We start from the raw sequence: 20436 nt of genomic DNA, 5'->3' as shown, positions 1-20436 counted from the left end.
CAGGATGGATGAGGAGGGCCTTTCACATCTTATCAGTTATTCTTCCAAGAACTCTCTGTCTGGGGCAGAGGGGTGACACATGCGAAACCTCTTCCTTGGATGTGGCACTACTTTGGTGTTTTAGTGCCTTTCCTTTGCAATCTGCCCCTAGACTGACATACAACTCCTTCCTTGCCTGAGGTGGCAGAGGAGAGCAAGGGAAGTGTGCAGTATCAGCAGCACTGGCCTCTGTGCCATTAAAGATGCCCATTAACCGTAAACCTCTGGTGGTGCCTGGATGGTAAAATTGAGTCATTCACAGAATCACACTGATAACAGTCACAACATCTACTTGGGAGCTCATCGATACCCAGGCACTGCAGGATTTACTCATTATTTCTTTATGACTGTCATCATGCCCACAGAAGTTCAAGAGAAAGGGGTGCCTAGGGAAATTTTCCAGGGCTTCTTTACATGGTTAGCCCTGCTCTCAAGATCATGGCATGATAATTATATTAACAGATCCCTTCTATTTCACAAGTTCAAGCCAGTAAAACCAAGCTGTGAACCGGAATTTTCAATCTGAAAGATGATTACTTGCCCAGTTGGTGTGGCTCAGTGGTTGAGCATCGACCCAGGAACCAGGAGGTCATAGTTTGATTCCTGGTCAGGGCACATGCCCAGGTTGTGGGCTCGATCCCCAGTAAGGGGTGTGGAGGAGGCAGCCCATTGACGATTCTCTTTTATCATTGATGTTTCTATTTCTCTCTCCCTCCCTTCCTCTTTCTGGAATCAATAAAAGATATATTAAAACATAAAATAAAATAAAATAAAAGATGGTGACCTTTCTTGAACACCTTTACAGCGGTAGACTTACTGACTGGTATGCTCTCATGAGAGCCTCATTTCAGGGCTTATCTAATCACTGGCATCATTACCCAGCTGGAAGTGGTACAGCTCCAGTTCACATGCAGGTCCTCTGACTACAATTCTTCTCATCTTTCCACTTCAGCATATGCTGGTTGTGCTTTCTCCCTAATTTTTGGTGATGCTGCAGGTACTGGAGGAGACAGTCATGGATCTTGACTTCACAGATACTGTAGGGTGGACACAGCCATTGATCTGGGTCACCTTCCCTTCCACTTGGTGTCACTGTGAATGTCACATTTCAGTTGCTGCTGGCCTGATTTGCTCCTCTGATCTTCAATTTTCTGATGGGTATGGTGTGAATCTATTTTCATTTTAATGAGCTTAAGCTCCTTTTGATTCTGAGAAAGGAGTGTGGAAACCTGTGACTTTGGAGGTAGCTGGCAGGGACCTGTCATGTGATTCTGGAGAAGTTCCTCAATCCTTTGGTGTCACTTTTCTCATCTATATGAAAAAGGTAGTCTAGATCAATGATTTCTTTAACAGCCATTTTTTAATCATAGGAACTCCCCGCTCCTCGCAATGAAATCTGACATGGACCTGAATGTATCAAACAAACAAAGTTTGGTTGAGGCAGACCATTGGTCAGGGTGGCCCAGAACATTGTCTTCTTGGCCTCCTGTTCCCCCATAATGGCTCCTGGGATATGGATCCAGCTGAAGTAGATGATTGCTAAATTTCTAGTATTAGTTCCTATAGGGCTTTTCTTCCTGTTTACCAAATGCCCAATGCTGGGATTCTGAACTGCTCAATATCATCAGGAGAACTGAAATTGGAGCTTGATGCCTGGGTTCAAGTCCCACCTCTACTGCCTTGTTGTCCATGTCACTTTTGGCAAGTTACTTGATCTCTGTGCATCTGTTTCTGTATCTTGAAAATAAGGGTAATAATAGTACCTGCCTAAAAGGGTTGTTGTGAAGATTGAAATAGTTCATATATAGAATTTAGAATGGAGACTAGTTCTACATGGATGGTTGCTCTTACTTTTTATTTTATTTTTTAAGAGCTTGAGACTCTAGCAGGGCCTTATAGGAAGTAGAAGCTTAAAAGTCATCACAATTAACTGGCTTTTACAGAATGAAGACCTGTAAGAGCTTTCAGATGTCATGCGCTCCTTGTCGTCTAAAGTTGCCTTTATGGAGGCTTTCCTGGGTCACTTGTTAACATGGAGATCTTAGACCTACCTCACTGCTCGACTAGCCAGCATCTCCAGGGAAGCAGCCTGGAAGTCTGTATTCATGGTAAGTGTCCTAGAAGATGTTTATGAACAGAGAAGTTTGGAAAATACTACTGTGGTAGCCAACTATTGCATTTTATAGCTGAGAGGAGATGCCTGGGAGGAGAAATGGCTCCCCCACGGTCAGAGTTAGTGATGGAACTGGGACTATTCAATGTCTTTTCTCTGTGATGGCTGTTATTTCTGTCCAAGTGCTTGTGGTTGGCTGTAGAGAAGGAGCAGTTTCAAGACAACTTTGCTAAAAGCAGAGTTTGGCTTCGGGCACAAGTTCCCTGCCAGAAGGCTCCTTGCATTTTCTTCGTTAGGCAGAATTTTGAGCTCCCATGTTCATAATGCACTTTGTACTTCGAGGATAATGATCTCTGGGAACCTGCACGCCCTGAATGATCTCAAAGTCTGGGAATAGTTCTTGCTGTCCGGTTTGCACAGAAACAGCCATACGTTTCAAAGTGTAGGTCGGTGCCAAGCCTGGGGAGTGGGCAGAGAGATTAAATGAAAATTCCAAAATGCTGAGTACACTTAGCCAATTTGCATCATGTGAACCACTTTGGAGCCTGAGGACAGAAACCAAATACATGCTTCTGCTCAGAGGTGGCCAACAGCATCAGTGACTAGTGTTATTATTGTTGCTATCTTTATTCCTACCATCATTCTTCTTCTCACACCTGTAAAGGCAGGTAGCTGGGCTCTGTCTCTTGGAGCAGTCCTGCAGGCTGTAAGAGCTGTGATGCGTTTTAGACAAGTGAGTGTGGTGTGCATGGGGCCCATAACTCAGCCCTCTCAGCTGGAACCACAAACCACTCCTGTTCTCCCACAAGGAGTCAGCCTTGTTGTCACTGTGAGACCAGTTTTCCACACCCAGGGAAGGTAGGGGAAGGTGGGTGGGTGGGAGATAATCAACCAAAGACCTTGTATGCATATATGCATAACCTATGGACACAGACAATTGGATGGTGGAGGCCTGGGGTGGGGGTTGGAGGGGGTAATACTTCCAACAATAAAGATTAAAAAAAAAGAATCTGAAAAAATATGAGTGATCCCGCAAGAGAATAATGACCCTCCCCAAGAGAAGAGAGGAGGGCGGGAGGGCAGAAGGCGGAACCAGGAAGAACAGGAGTGGGAAGCTGGGTGACTGGGAAGTGCAGCCCTTTATTCCTGGAGAGTAGGTGGAGTCCTTGAACTTGAAGAGGTTTAGAGATCAAATGATAAGGTGTAATTGGAGCCCAGGTCCTCAGGCAAAGTGCCAATTTAAACTCTGAGGGTGGGATGGAACCTTACTTACAGGTGGAAGATAAAAATTCCATTGTGTGTCTTAAAAAAGGAACAAAACAATCTGTTTATGTGTCCACTTCTTTCTTTACTCAACTTGTTCTGCTGCTGTGGATAACAAATCCAACTCCTCTCTTTACAGAGGAAGATGCTGGAGCCCAGGTGGACGTGCATAATTTTCTTTTGAAGGTAAAGTCTCTAATCTGACTCTTATAGGGCCTGAGACTCCTTTTCCAAGGCAGAGTGAAGGAGTGTGGGGAGATTGTGGAGGGTAGAATAGGGGCGACTTCATGTGGTCTCCCAGCTAGCCTGTTCTCCAGCCAGAAATTCATTTCAGGCTTTAACAATTTAATTCTTCAGTTGAGTAAGCATGTGATGTGGCCCAAGTTATAAGAGGAATCAAATACAGGACATACAGTTACAGGGTTTTTACTAAACAATCCTGGCCAAGGCAACGTTTTCCCGAATCTACAGTGCAATTACTGCTGCTGTTCCTGTTGATCACATTTAGGCACTGAAAGATTCCAAAATTCTTTCTTAATCCTTAGGTAATACCAAATTATTTTAATTTCATTGTGCATTAATAAATATTTAGAAATGGATTAAAAATTAGAGATTAGAGATTCTATTCAGAGATTCCATCTGAAAAACAAGAGTCCTCTTAAAAAAGGAACAAAACAATTTGTTGTTGTATTCTATTCCTCAGAAGCAAGAGTCCTCTTGTTTTTCAGATAAAGACATGAAAATGCACAGTGATTAAGTGGTGTATGCAATGTCATCCTAACCCTAACTCTAAGTCTAGAGCTGGTATTACAATTTGGGTCTTTTCATTCATCTGTGTAGTCTAGTCTTTTTAAGTTCATTCAGTTCCCAGTGGAGTGTTTTGTCCTCTCTAGCTGGTTTAATTTGTGTTCTGTGTGCTCAGCACTAAGCTGTTTAATATGAGTGTGTGTGTGTGTGTGCGTGCATGTGTGTGTGTGTGTGTGTGTGTGTGTGTGTGTGTGTGTGTGTGTTTGTAAGCAGAAGAAATATAAGAAATGGTCCCAGCTCTCCAATATTTACAACCTAGTCAGAGGTAGGGTACTTACACAGGTAAAACAATAACAAATCCAGCAGTGCCTCCCAGCTTTTACATGCATGAGGATCACCTGCGCATCTTGTTAAAATGCAGATTCTGATCCAGTGGGCCCGGGGTGGGGCCCGAGATTCTGCATTTCTTACAAACTCTCAGGTGAAGCAAGTGCTGTCAGAAGAGACATACTTTGAATAATAAGGCAAGACAGGAGATAATTGAGGGGTAAATTATGTAGTATAATTACAAAACATGGAGGAGTTGAGACTAATGAGGAGTAATCAGGGAAAGTTTCATGGGACATGTGGAATTTGAGCTCATCTTAATGGCCTGATTTTGAATTGGTGACGGAGTTAGACAGAGGAGTAGAGTGAGTTAAGAGGGAAAGCGCAGGGGCAGGGATGAGTGAAAAGTGCTAGTGAGGTGGTGAGGAGGGCAGGCTGCCTGTGTGGGGTGTAAGGTGTGGTGGTGGGCAGCCTCTGAGATGCCCCCATTGGTTCTCCATTTAGTTCTGTATGCCCTTGTGAAATGCCCTCCCTTCTGGGTGGCCTGGGTTGAGTGTCTTGCTTCTGAGGAAGAGAATACAACAAAAGTGATGGAATGCCATTTCCAAGATCAGGTTACAGAGACACTGACCTCCATCCTGCTCACACTCTGTTGCACCATCACTTTCTCTGCTGGAAGCTAGCTGACATGTGAAGAGCTGAGGTGTCCATGTGGCAAAGGGCTGATGTGACATCTCTAGTCAACAGCTAGCAAGGATCAGAGGTGTTGTAACAGCCATGTGAGTGAACTGAAAGTAAATCCACCCCGAGCCAAACCTTGAGGTAACTACAGCCCTGGTAAACACTAAAGCTGAGCCAGAGGACCCAGCTAAGTCACTCTCAGATTCCTGACCCAGAGAAGCTGTGAAATAATTAAATAATTATTTTTTTTTAAGTTGCAAAAGTTGGGGGTGGTTTGTTACACAGCCATAGATAAGTAATACAGTTGGAAATAAGTTTGAAGAGAGAAAGAGGTAGTATGATATCTGACTGTGGAGCAGGGAGGGACTTGATAGAAAAGCATTTGGACATGATATGGAAGCCATGGCAAAGTCTAAGTTCTCTCTCTCTCTTTGTCTCTTCTCTGTCACACACACACACACACACACACACACACACACACACACACACACACCTTATGGGGATATAATTCAGACATCAAAAAATTCACTTATTTAAATTGTACAACTCATTGGTTTTTAGTATTTTCACAGAATTGTGAAACTATTACCACACTCCATTTGGATACTTTCATCATTCCTCTAACAAATGCTGTCCTCATCAGCAGTCACATCCCATTTCTTCTCAAACTTGCCACCTCTGGGAAACCACTGATCTATGTTCTGTCTTTATGGATTTTCTTACTCTGGATACTTCAGAATAATATAATACATGGCCTTTTTTTGTGTCTGGCTTATTTTACTTAGCAACTATTTTTAAGGGTTATCTGTGTTGTAGTATTTACCAGTAGATTATACATTTAAAAGTGAATATATATATATATTGATTTCAGAAAGGAAGGTAGAGGGAGAGAGAGATAGAAACATCAGTGATGAGAATCATTGATTGGCTGCCTCAAACACACCCCCTACTGGGAATCGAGCCCACAATTCAGGCATGTGCCCTTGACCATAATCAAACCCAGGACCCCTCAGTCCGCAGGCCAACACTCTATTTACTGAGCCCAACCACTAGGGCTATTATGAGTTTTAATGCCAAGTCATATTGCATTGTGTGGACACACAACATTTTGTTTATCCCTTGATCAGTTTACGGATGTTTGGGTTATTTCTACATTTTGGCTACTACAAATAATGTTCTATGAACATTCATCTGTAAGATTTTGTGTGGACTATATTTTCATTTCTCCAGGGCATATGCTTTGAGTAGAATTCCTGGGTTATATCATAATTCTATGTTTATCATTTCGAGAAACTGTCAGACTGTTTTCCAAAGTGACATTATATACTAGTAAGGTATGAAAGTTCCAATTTCTCCACATCCTCACCAACACTTGTTATTATCTGTCTTGTTAATTATGCGCATTCTAGTGTGTATAAAGTGGTATGTCTTTGTGATATTTGATTTGCATTTTTCTAATGACTGATGAAGTCAAGCATCTTTTAATTTGCATATTTACCATTTTTATATCTTCCTTGGAGGAATATCTATTCAAATCTTTTGTCCAGACAGACAGAAATTGGACCTTGGAGCCCCTTAACTTTACACCATCAATAAATTTTTACATGAATCCCTATCCTCCCATTTGGGCCTCAGGAAATTCTTTTCCTTGCCACACCCCAAGAACTCCACTTCCACTGATAAAGATCTACCAGTAGTCATTTATTAAGCATCAAGTGTGGAAAACATGAGTACCTGTGTTTGTGAGGAAGAAATGGAGAGAGAGAAAGAGCATGTGCAGGCAGATGCTTTTCATTCTTGTAGAAATATTATTGAGAGTTGTGCGAGACTGAGAGAAGAGCTGCTGGAAGACCATGAAAGTGCTTCAAGCAAGGAACTATAATTTTATGTCATGGCAAGTAGGAAGTCTTCTAGTAAGCTGACATCCATCCATTAGAATTGCTTGTAGATACCGAGAAAATAATTTTCAGGTTAGTAATTAAGAAGAAAGAGCCTTTATGTGTGTCTTGAACTTTCAAACTTTCTTGTTCACCTTGAGTAAGGTTGATTTTGTCAAGGTCACATACAGAAGTGTTTCCATGATTGAATCTGATATTGATCTACTGATAGCTCCTTAATTTATACAGTTAGGGCTTTTTCCTCACAGGGAGACCATCTAATCATGATTGCCTCTCACATTTTTCCTCGGGGGAAGAATCTATATTTACATTAATGGCTTTAAAGTGGTCACAAGGTAACTGACTGCTGTTTGTAGCTATTTGTCCTTCACATTAAGTTTCTCAAATACAGTTCTGGGCACAGTGTCACTAAAAGACATTTTTTTCCAGATCTAGGCAGCTGCTGAGCATTGGATCTGTGAATTCCACCATTACACATGTTCAGGGTGGGCGATGGCGGGTGATTCAGAAGCTCTACATCTGAAAGAAAGCTTATTGCTTAAAGTAGCTCAGAGTTGGTAGCATATCATTCATACAAGCTTTCAAACTTGGCTTCTGTGGCTGTTTTTTCCCCCACATACTCTATTCTGCCACCTTCCTTTACCATCTCAAATTCAGTTTTGGTCTCTGATGAAGTTCTCTATTAAACACAAGAGCATTTGTGTTTAATTGTGCTTTTGTAGAAACAATAACTTAAAGAAAATTAAGCTATTTTGATTTTGAAATCCCAAACTTTAATAATGGCCGTGAAAAGCCTTTGAAAATATTAGTCATTGCTGCTTAAAAGATCCCTGGGAAGTGAGTCAGTGTTTTATTGTTCTCTGTTGGATGTTATTAGCTGGAGACAATCAAAAGCAGCCAAGGCAAGGCTAAGTAAGTCATTTATCTAAAACCCAGGTGGAAAAGCCAGAGTTAAAATCCAGATCTTTGTATTCTGACACTTAATCTTTCCCTCTGGATCATTTCCTCTCTGTTCCCCACTATAATATCACCAGTTGACCTGATATTTGTTTCCATGACTTTCTTGATGGAAACAAGAGGGGGGAAAGGTTTACATTAATTTTCATAAGGTGGATTGATCATTGATTGTCTGAATTGATCGCATCATGCTTCTGGCTTTTCAATGCTGGGCGTTGCTCACAATCTGGTGCATGTGAGTTGGAGTTCACTATTAATACATGGATGTGCATTGTCAGGAACATTGATTACAAACACACCAGCTAGGCCTGTAATTGGAGGGTGGAGGTGGGAAGGAAGCCCCAGGATAGACTCATTGACCTGACCATGCACTGTCCAATCTTAACTGTATCTTTACATCCTCACACAAGTTCTCTTTAAAAAAATTCATTGATTCTAAGCTGCTATAAATTTTAAGATGCACCATTAATTTAATAACAGCATCAGGGGAAAGTTTCTATATCAAAGGTAGGTCTGTGGAAAGAGGTATCCGAATTTCAGAAACAATAATACGGGAAGAATATATCTTTGAATCAGGGAAACGAGGTACTTGTTCAAAACATTTCTGCCATGTTTTCAATTGTGTAATGGACTCTGCCTCCCGAGAAAAGAATATGGAAAGAGTCCTGTTTACTTAGTCCTTCTTAACTAGCCGGCCTGGCCCATTGCTTGTCTGTTCTGGTGGTCCAATTCAAGGTGTAGTCTCTTCTGGGTATCCATAGCATGTGCCATGTTGGGATTATGTATTTCCCTGCATTAGTAAATACACTTCCACCCAGAACATTCTAAGCTCTATAAAGATAAATAAAAGACAAAAAAATAACCCTGGGTGTTAATGAAATACCCATTTACTTGGTACATAGTAAGAAGAGCTCATCTGTTTTGCATGTTTCTGTTTGATGTCCTTTCAATGAGATAAATTTTTCCTTCCCTTACTAAATCTTTAAAAATTACAGTAATGCCAAGAGATGATGTAAGAATCTATGTCATAGAAAGTTAACATAGGCAGTAAACATGTGGTGTCTCTGACCTCTGATTGTCTATTGGGTAGTATTTTTTTTTTCTTTAATAGCAGCTGATTTTATTATGTTCCCATGGTGTCACATTGCTCAACTTCAGTTGCTTGCTCTTGGTAGAGATGTTTGGTTTTGTTGCAGCAACTAAACACAAAACCCAAGCCACGTGTTTGGTGAGCACAATAGGATGTGGGGAGAGCTCCCCCATGCATCTAAATGTCAGGCACATTGAGCTAAGGAAATATATTGGTCTTGCAGTGTGTTGTTGATTAAAGATGCCATTTTGTGGTCTTCCCAAGCCCTTCAGCTATGGTTTTCATTTGAACTAGGGAATACATAGTGCTTTTCCCAAATAGATATACTATATTCCTCTCCAAAGACTTTGGCACATGGTTTTAAAGGGATGTTTTATTTTTAAAAATATATTTTTATTGACTTCAGAGAGGAAGGAAGAGGGGAAGAAAGATAGAAAAATTAATGATGACAGAGAATTATTGATTGGCCACCTCCTGCATGCCTCACACTGGGGATCGAGCCCACAACCTGGACGTATGCCCTGACCAGGAATCAAACTATGACCTCCTGGTTCATAGGTTGAACCTCAACCATTGAGCCACACCAGCTGGGCTGTTCTGCATTTTTAATAATCTTTCACATTCCTAGAGAGCACATAAAATATTGTATATTGCTTTTACAATTATAAAAAAAGTTGTTAAAAAACTTGATAGCATTTAACATACTATTCAATACATAGTAGTATCCTAATAATGGCTATTTAAGTTGAATAGAGATTTTTATTCAGATTTTGATTTTATAGTAATGTTCTCATTGAAATTTTCCAACCACTAACATGAAAAAGCATGAGCCTGAAAAATGTTTGAATAGCAATAAGCCAGCATCATTACAGTGTTATGTGTCATTGAGTAGTGTTAAGTGCCTGGGTTTGCATGGAATCAGACTAGGCATATATTACTTTAAAGACAGAATTTCTGCCCACTACGAAATTATATTTACATCGCCATTACATTTAATGAGTATAGTCTTTTAGAAGGGCCAAGATTTATAACTCATTTTGATGTTTTTCTGTATAACAGTGTGGAAAGCCATAAAATGATTTTACAGTGCAAATGTAGTAAACATATTAAAGTAATTATTGATGATATACTGTCTATGCATATGTTTTAGAAAACGCATTCTGAAAAACTCTTAATCAGAACTACTGATTTATGAAAGTAGCATAAAATGAAGAAATACAGCAGAAAGGCGGCTTGCAACAAAAACTAAGTCTGGTTGATAGAATATTCAGAAATTTATCATCATTAGATCACATTTTTTAATTGGAAATCAGTGTTTTTTTCTTTTTCTGCAAGAATGATGTGTTTGAGTATTAAATTTATAACATTCCTTTATTTCAATGTCACTTGCTTGAATCTGAGTAACATTCTTCAGTGTATTCACTGCATTGTAACTCAAATATTTAATCTGTATTTCGATGTTTGAGAACACAAGAGAACCTGATGAGAAAATAGTTGACTCATTCTTTTTAATACCAGTCACTCAGAAAATTAAAGTGTAAAGGAAACTTGATGATCTTCCAGCTCTACCCTTGCCTCTGGGCACAGTCATGCAAAGATTGGTTTTGGTAGGAAAGGTTATTGCCTCCTTCAATTGCTTATGAGATTTAAAGCTTTCAATTTGCCTTCTTAGGATTCTCAGGAAAAGGAGGTGCTTCATCTCCATATCAAATCATGTTTTTCAAGACTGAGAGGTTTAAGTGAGAAAGAAAGTCTACCTGTCAGGTGTTAACAATTTCTCATTGTGCTTTGGGACATTTCTGTTTTTCCTAATTAGATTTCATGATCTTCCCAACTTTCTCAATCACTTAAGGTAGACAAACTCCTGGGCAGTAACTATATCTTTTTCTCTCCATGCTAAATTTTTCCCTTATGTGTTAGACATGATTTTAAGCTTCTGTTTTGTGCTTTTATTCCCAATGCATTACCTTATTCAGTGAGCTCATCTCTGGAGAGCTCATCAAGGCTTAATCAATCTTCCCCCCTGAGTCAGGTTTCACCACTTTCCTCTCCTTTTGTGTCCTATCCAAAGAGTACAAGATAATATTGCTCTAGGAAAGATTTAAAGCTAAATTTCTTGACCACTTCTCGGTGTAGTGTTTCCTTTGAGAATGTAACAGATGCAATAGCTCCTCTCTCCATTACAAAGCACACACAGAATTTTTGACATAACATTTCACGTGCTGCATGGACTCCCCATATTTCCCAACTCTGTCCATAGTTGATTAAGGTAAGCAACCCCTCCCCCCTCCACAAAACTAATTCCATATAGACATCTTTTTGCCTGTGGGAGAGCAACAGTAGCCTGTAGGGAAGGGGATGGGTTAGTCACTCAAAATAGTTTTTGTTTATGTGTTTGTGATTTTAGAGTTTATTATTTCGGTGAGAACTGGCTCTGAGTACCACATACCCTTCCATAGCAGCATGCTATAGCCAGTATCTTCTCCAGACATATGAAAACTTAAATCTCGCTGCAATTAATGTGATAAATGAGAAGAGTGATATGATGTTAAACTTAGATTGAATATCTTGGTAAAATGATTGACTCATGGCCAAAAATAATACTGGGTCTTGAAATATAAGTATTTATTCATATAATAAAATTAACTGACAGTCTAATTTGGATTTTGAAAAATTCTCATCTGGAGAGTGGTCATTGGAAAGTAGGCACAGTAGAGAGCTCTCTCTCTCTCTCTCTCAGAACATGGCCTTTGACAAAAGAGCGCTGAGTTAGAGCCAGGATCTTGGGCATGAAATGATTGCCACCATCTAGCTGACTGCCACCATCAACAAAGGGTGATCAACTTGTGTGGTTTGCCCAGGACCTTCCCCATTTTAGCACTGGGAACCCCCTTCCCCCTCCCCAGTCCTCTTCCCCTGCCATTCTCAGCCCCAGCAAACTGGGACGATGGGTCAGCCATTAGATGCATGATCTTGAATCAGACACTGAATTTTCCTGGACTTCAGTTTTCTCCTGTGCAAAACAGACAGGATGGATTAGATGGTTAAGGATCTTCCAGGTCCAAGAAATGATTTTATCCTCAAGTCATTTTCGTTCCTTTTTCTTTCTTCCTTAGATGGCCATGAAAAATCTTGGCGATTACTTTCTCATTTATCTTTGTACTCTGCTTTTCATTTATACCACATCAATTCAGCACAAGGCTTTATTTCTTCCAGTGAGCCAAATAGAACTCTCAGGGATTTTGGGCAATCCAGATATAGAATTAAGCTAGCATGCTTATAGAAAAGTGGTGAGCTCTGTTGTCACTAACATCTCCTGTCAGTGATTTTCAACCTTTTTCATCTCATGGCACACACAAACTAACCACTAAAATTCTGTGGCATACCAAAAAATACAGCATTATATTGTTTGCCAACCTGACAAAAAATAAGTATAATTTTGATTCATTCACACGGGATGGCTCCTCTGAGAAGCAATTGAAAGAAGTAGCATACACAGAGCTGAATCATTATACAGAATTTAAAAAATAATATTCTTTCCAACCACATTGATTATAGACATATAGTGTGCCAGCTACGGTGGGCATTGTAGTCCGGCCAGGGCACCTCTCCACCATTCACAGTGCAGTGTCTACTGAACGTGTATCCAGGTTCTAAACACGAATCTACATACTTTTAGAACACAATTGGCTCAAAAACGAGAGGCAGCCTGGACTTGGAGTTCCTGCCAGATTCAATGATTAATGGTCTGTAGCCGTAAGTCTCATCCCTTGAAGCCTTTCTTTCCATAGTTTCTTTTACTGGGCATACAGTGTGTTTCAAAACAGTGCAGAGATATTAGGGATGAAGTCAGCAGCACCACAGAGAAGGGGAGTCATCGGGTGGGAGTCAACAGATAGAAGCATATTTCAATCATACGGTGCGGGAGCTTCTCGGACTATAGATATTATTTGATGTTCTTTTGCTTTATGTTGTTCCTTCCTTGGGGACCCCAAGGAATAAGGCAGACATTCTCCAAGGACCAGAAGTGCGTGGACTTATCCTGGGAACTAATGCTGATGACCAAAGAGTAAGTTACATCCTGAATGGTTAGTGTTTATTGCATTCAGCGTAGACTATAGCTTTACAGATTATGAAGTTGAAACTTCATGAACAATAAAACTCATATTTATATGTTATGTCTTATATTTGGTGCTTTCATAATCATGGCAACTCTGTAAATAGGACAGAGCATGAAGCACCTGGAAAGGGGTGGGAGGAGGCAGAAGCAACAAGTACATTGTTACTGTGTTAGCATAGGCTGCCCTGTCTAGCCCCGCCTCCACTTCCTTGTTATGTTACCTTTATGTTTCCAGGATCTCCTTGGTGATGGCAAGCATGGCTGGCTGTGAATTGAGGGGGCACAGGATTTTTTGCCCTAAACTTTGCCAAGATCAATCTGGGTGCCCGAGAAGAGAAAATTTGCTCTCTAGAAGGAGGTGGTGTGGTTGGAAATATGTGGGAGTTTGTTAACAACATCTAGTTTCATTCTTGCCAATCGTCTCAACTCTGTCGCATAAGCTTTGCTTTTCCCAAGGCAACATCTGTGCTTCTATCTATGAATTTTATGTTATTGAGCATTAAGGGAACTTGAAAATGGATTGAATTTTGCAAATCATCCATGCTTCTTTTCTGACACCTACATAGTAGGCCCCAGCATGATTAAAAAACATGTTTTAAGACAGTCTCTTATTTTTGTACACACACACACACACACACACACACACACACGCAACATCTGTGCTTCTATCTATGAATTTTATGTTATTGAGCATTAAGGGAACTTGAAAATGGATTGAATTTTGCAAATCATCCATGCTTCTTTTCTGACACCTACATAGTAGGCCCCAGCATGATTAAAAAACATGTTTTAAGACAGTCTCTTATTTTTGTACACACACACACACACACACACACACACACACACACACTCTTTTTTTTAGCCACTAAGATGGTTTCTTCTCTGTGACCCATGTTGTCCTGTCTCTTTCTCATTCTTTGAATGTCTCCCCCACAAAATCTTCCTTTTCTTGAGCCATGGACTTGCTGACCTTCAGCTGGATTCTGACCTCACAAATGTAATGCAGATCAGACAGTGGTCTGTAAGTGGGGAAATGAAGTCTGTGGTGTGGAATCCAGCCCCGTGGACTTCCCAGTTTTGCTTAGGGCCTACTGTAGTTACATTCTGCTCTTTGCTGGCAATAAAGGAAGTGCCCAGAGAAATGAGAAATAAATCCCTTGTTGTACATTGATTAGTTTGCTGGGGCCACGGCAGCCCCAGCAGCTGTTGGTAGTGAACCTGGCAGCTTCGGGAACGTGGTCTGTCTTGGAGAGCAGTGTGCTCCCCAGGTTATCCACTCACCACCTCACTTTCTGTGGACGTCTAGGTCATCATTTGAATTCTACACCACTGATGCATCCATCATTGGAGATCCCTAAACTTGGAACAGTGCCTTACTCTATTTAAGGATTCAAGAAGGCATCAGTGTAAGGTGTGGTATGATGGAGAATGAACCTGATGTTGACATAGTTAGATCAACCTCATGGGAGGAGTGAAAATAACAATTCTTTTGCCATGGCCAGGTGGCTCAGTTGTTTGGAGCATTGTCCTGTTCACCAAAAGGTTGTGGGTTTGACCCCATTTGGGGTGAGTGTGGGAGGCAACCAACTGAGGTTTCTCTTTCACATCAATGTTTCTCTCTCTCTCTCTCTCTCTCTCTCTCTTCCGCCCACATCCCCCCTCTCAAAACCCAATAAAAAAATCCTCAGGTGAGGATTAAAAAAAAGAAAATCACAGTTCTTTTAGTTTTCCCCATGAAGTCACCAGCTGATGATGGGAATGGCAGGGGCTGGTTCTGTGGCTAGTTTCTGGTGGCAATGCTTTCAGGCAGGCAGAAATTTTGGGAATGAAAGATAATTTCCAGGTAATAAGTAAATCCCTCGTGGTAATTCCCCCACACATATTCCAGGATCCCAAATAAACAGAAAAAGAATTTCTCAAAGTGAATTTCCAAGGAATTTAATTAGAGCGAGTCCCACAATGGCTGAGGAGAAGGAGTTATATAGAATGGCAAGATTCTTTTTTAAAAGGGTCACGAGGAAATAAAAGCATAAGAACAATACAGTACTTTGGCAGGCTTAAAGATGTTGCATGGCCCTTATAAATCATTTGAAAAAATTGACTACATGTTGAAATGATAATATTTTGAACGTATTAGTTTAAAATATGTCTTTGAAATTAATTTCACCTTTTTTAAAAACGTTTCCTACTAGAGAATTTGAAGTGATACATGAGATTCACACTCATGGCTCATATTATATTTCTATTGGATGGTGGGGATTTAGGCACCACGGAGCTGTGCCTCCTTGGGCAGGTCATTTAATGTTCACATCTGTAGGCCCCAGAATGATTAAAAAACATGTTTTAAGATATTCTCTTATTTTTGTCCACACACACCAGACTTGCTCTTTTTCTTTTCCTTCACGTTTTTATTTATTTATTTATTTAAAAAAATCCTTATTGTTGAAAGTATTACATAGGTCCTCCATTTTACCCTCTTCCAGTCCTCTCCTGTCCCTATCTCTAGGCCCTTACCACCCTATTGTCTGTGTTCACAGGTTATGCATATATGCGTACAAGTTCATCTCTTCCCACTCACCTTCCCCTGCCTTCCCTCTGAGGTTCAACAGTCTGCTCTTTGTCCGCTTTGAAAATGTTTGCCTAATTTCTAAATGAGAATCCTTTCCTTGGCAGATATTGGAGCATTGACGAACTCTGTGTTTTAAACAACTATTTCGTGTGTCTGAATCTGGGTCACGTATTCTGTAGCAGTTTAGAAGGTCCTGTGACCTTAGCTAATTGGCAGATAATCTCTAATCAGCTCATTACTTGTGACAGGTAAATAGAGGAGTATACCCCAATATCTAAGGAAACCCAGGGGTGGAGAACAGGGGGCACAGGTCACAGAATGAGTCAGGGCCTGAGCTATGTCTTATTTCTATGACTCACAGTCGAATTCTAACCACCAGACTATTCCCTTGGGAGATACTGAGGTTGATGGCCCTTTTCCTACCAGGGTGCTAAGGATTGCTGAGTCAGTGTTTGTCAAGCTGACTATTCAAGCGATAAAAGCTGGGTGAGAGCAGTGGATTTGGAGGGTGTGAGCCTGGGGTGATTTTGTACGAACTACTGCAGAGGATGCATCGCTGCTTTTGTTTGAGAAGGATCGGGAAGGAATGTAAGGAGAATCCACTTGCTATCTCTTTAGTGCAACATGAAGGAAACCCCACTGCACACGTGAAAATGTTACTTCCTACTTTTAACAATATTTTCCAAAATGAAAACATTGCGTTTAGAAAAATACTAGGACTATGCCTAATACCGCTTTTACAAGGCTGAAACTTTGCACACTTGGGTGGGAGTTAGAAGAATTTGCACAGATTCACTTGTATGCCAAAAGGTATTTGTGTAGGTGTCTTGCCACCTGACCAAGGCAGCCACACCTGTGCTAAAGGCACATTTAAGTGTTTGAAGATCATATTTGACAGGACGTCACTTTATTCCCATAATACTTTGTACACAGCGCTTTTCTTGGCCGTGATCACAGTGCCTTATAGTTACGTGTCAACATCCATGTCTTTGACTTCTCTTTGAGCTTCTCCAGGGAATACACTGTGTGTGTTTTTCCTTGTTTCTCGGGCACTAAAGAGGGCCTGCTACCTAGACAGCAGTTCATGAAGGTCTGACACACTGAGTAGGTCTTTTAATTTAGGTTCAGGAGGCAGAAAGAGGAGAAACTCATACGACGTAGGAGCTCCTGCAACAGTAGTAGGCAGGGACTCCAACTTCATAATGTGAAATTGCAAAGCAGCTGCCTAGTATTAGAACCAGAAAAGGGTGGAAAGGAGATGCCTTCAGACATTTTGAATATACAGATTCAGGTGGAATTTAGCCTGAGGGGGACCGCTCAGAATGAAAATGTAATGGGTCAGAAATGGTGCCTTTGCAGTTTCAGAGGTTGGTAGCTATTAATGAGAGGAGAGCGGGCTGTGGCAGGTAAAGAGGCTGAGGAGATGGTAGGAGTAGATGAGAGGGGAACAAACTAGAGGGAAATTATTCATCACAGGAAATGGCTAGTGGGTTTTTAAAGCAGTGAGTCTAATATTTAGTTTTAAGGTTTTATATTGTTTATATGTAATTTTGTACTGTATTGTAATATCTGTCCACAACCCCCCAAAATTTAGCAAAAGTGTGTAGCACAGAATTTGGCCCATGTTGTTTTGGAATGAAGAGACTGGGACAGTGTCTAGCCAGGAATGGGGGTGTGAAATCTTACAAAGGCAGCCATTGCAGGAAGGAAAACTCTACACGGCGCATAGGAACAGGGCATTGTGAAAACATATGAGGAATATTACATGCTATTGGTACTTTCTTGTTAAGTTAAAGGATACATTCTTGTAATTCTAGAATAAGAATTACAGCAATTTTCCCCGTTTCCCTTGTCTTGGCAATTATAGCAGGCATCTTATGAACACTTGCTCTATGACAAACGCTTTTCTAAGCTTCAGAAGAACTGAATTAATTTACAAACAATCCTGGGGTCTCTGAGACACAAAGAAATTAAGTGACTTTCCCAAATTATTTAACAATACTGATGTGGGAACTATTGTACCCCCATTTTACAGACCAGGAATCTGAGGCACAGAGAGCTAACTAACTTGTCTAGGTCACACAGTGACTAAGGGTAGAAATGGAATCTGGATACAGGCAGTTTGGCTCAGTAGTCTCCATAAATATTTCCAAAATTTTAAGCGAAAAAACTATAAGAGTTAGAGGTAATGATGAATGAAAAAGTTACTGCTTCAAAGTGCTCACATTCTCAGTTGGGGAAAGGTTGTGTGTGTGTGTGTGTGTGTGTGTGTGTGTGTGTACCCATGTGTGTACATGGGAGAAGTAAGGGGTGAAATAAGACATGCTGTATCTCCTCCCTGCCCCAAGTTGCTCTTATTTTCATCAGGGAAAAGGAAACAAAGATGAAAACTTTCCTTGTAGGTTATACCCTACCCCTGAATGAAGCTTAGGGGATTTTTTAAGGGATCATTCATTATTTAATTTTAAAAATCTAGCTTTTTAACTGGTCTGCTAATTTTTGGGTACCAACAATACAATAAAAAATCTGAGACCTAGGAACTACAGGGATGTTCCTGTCTATCTTAATGTTTAACCCATCCCCATTTGCGCTCCTCCTAAACTTGATCTCCACACAGGGCTACCGCCCTACGAACAGGTCAGAGTAGACAAAAGTTCCACTGGTATCGAAGCTCTTATCCCAAGGGAATGAATGGCCTGCTGGAGACTTGGCTGTTTGCATATTTACAATTCAGAGTCAGGCCCACTTGAAGAATAGTCATTTGTGATGGAAATGAGGGATGATGCTAGACATTACAAAATTATTATTCAGGTTTCAACATTATTATTCAGGGTGCTTGAAAGTGCTTCATTATACAGTTACACGTTTGTGTATGGAATATGGTGAGATTTCTTTTCATCTTTCTTATCTAATCTCTGTTTCCAAAGACAGTCAAGCCCCTTTGCATGAAGACATCCATGTTTCATTTTAAATATAACTTAAAAGAATGATATATGGACGTGATTTCTAGCTTTCTTCACTCTTTTTGTGTATTATTGAATTGGGCTTCCATTGGATGTTACAACTAGCAGTGGCTTAGATAAATAGGATTTTATTTGTATTTCTAACCCTCCCACTCCCCTCTCCACCACACACACATCTGGGGGAAGATAATCCAGGGGTACCATAGTCACCCTGGCTGATTCTTTCCATGCCTCTCTCCCAAATTGTAAGAGGTTTTTTGTTTTTTTGGTTTTTTTTTTAGTTATAGTCAGCTCTTTATTTAAGAATCTCATCTGCCAACTTAGCGTTTTCCACCAACACGGGGAGCAGAAACACAGGCTCCACAATCTTTTGCTTAGGTGCTGCCTTTGTGGGAGCCTTAGCAGCAGCCATTGCGGTCTTTTTAGATGCTTGCTTAGCCTTTTTTGCTTCCTTGGCAGCCCTGATAGCTTGTTCTCGCTGAGCTTTCCTAACTTCAGGCTTCTGGTTCCTCTTGGCCATTATATCAGCAAGAGATGCACCAGTGATGGCCCTCTGGAATTTGACTGCACGGCGGATTCTTTTCTTTTGGATTTCTTCCGACTGTCCCTTTTTGTGCTTTCTTCTGTAGAGCACAGTCCAGTTTATCTGCCGAGGGTTCCTCTTGGAAAGGAATGCCGACTCGCATTTTGCATTAAGAAACTGGAAAACCTTCCTGTCGGTCCTGGCATAGCACCGCCCATGTCCAGGGTAGATCTTGTACCCACTGAAGCTGCACAGCTCGACCTTCATGGCTGCGGCCGCCGGAGAGCAGGAAAGATCCCAAATTGTAAGATTTTGACCTCTTGTTTGCCAACTCCCCACAAGTTGGCTGCTGCACCTTCAGATTCACCTACATGTTCCAGGCATATGGAAATGATAGTCTTAAGGGCCAAATGAGAGCCAAGTCTCTCAATTAAAAAAAAAAAAAGGATTTCATTGATTTTTAGAGAGAGAGGAAGGGAGAGGGAGAGAGAGATAGAAACATCGATGAGGAAGAAACCTCAACATTGATCAGTTGCCTTCTGCACTCCCCCTGCCTGGGAATTGAATTGGTGACCTCTCGGTGCCTGGGTCGATGCTCAACCACTGAGCCACACCGGCCAGACCCAAGTCTCTCAATTTTAAAAGACTTTCCCAGAGTTCCTCTCATCATGACTACTTCTAGCACATGCATATTGTGTCCCAGATAAAACTAGGTTCTTTAGTAAGGAGGAAGGAGACTGCCCAGTAAGGAGGAGGAGCCTCTGTAGTAGGTAGGCTGCCAACAGTGTTTGTGTTCTCAGTCTTCCTCCTCAAACATCAAATATTTGTCCAACTATAGAATGTTTATAGTTACAAAAACCTTAGAGATGATAAAGCCAACACTGCCTTCTCATTTTACAAATAAGGACACCAGACACCAGAGAGATTGTTTTCCATTTAGAGTCAGGGAAGAAATGGAAAGCTTAATCCTCACAGCACTTATAGTGGGTATTACATTTCACACTTTATTGTATATGCTAGAGTGTAAATACTTGAGTATATTGTATACTGTATTTTTTAAGTGATTGCATTTTGTATTTTAATTTATTTTATCTATTCCTTGACTTTATTGTATACCAGAGGCCTGGTGCACAAGTTTGTGCACAG

General features: G+C 40.7%; 1 pseudogene; it reads right to left on the bottom strand.

The window, feature by feature from the left end:
* Positions 1 to 19036: 19036 nt before the first annotated feature.
* LOC102247676 lies at positions 19037 to 19581 on the bottom strand (annotated as a pseudogene).
* Between the last annotated feature and the right edge of the window lie 855 nt (positions 19582 to 20436).

Source organism: Myotis brandtii, unplaced genomic scaffold, assembly GCF_000412655.1.
Source record: "Myotis brandtii unplaced genomic scaffold, ASM41265v1 scaffold478, whole genome shotgun sequence".
NCBI classification, from domain to species: Eukaryota; Metazoa; Chordata; class Mammalia; order Chiroptera; family Vespertilionidae; genus Myotis; species Myotis brandtii.
The sequence above is the reverse complement of the archived record's forward strand: the minus strand, read 5'-3'. Positions and strand labels throughout refer to the sequence as shown.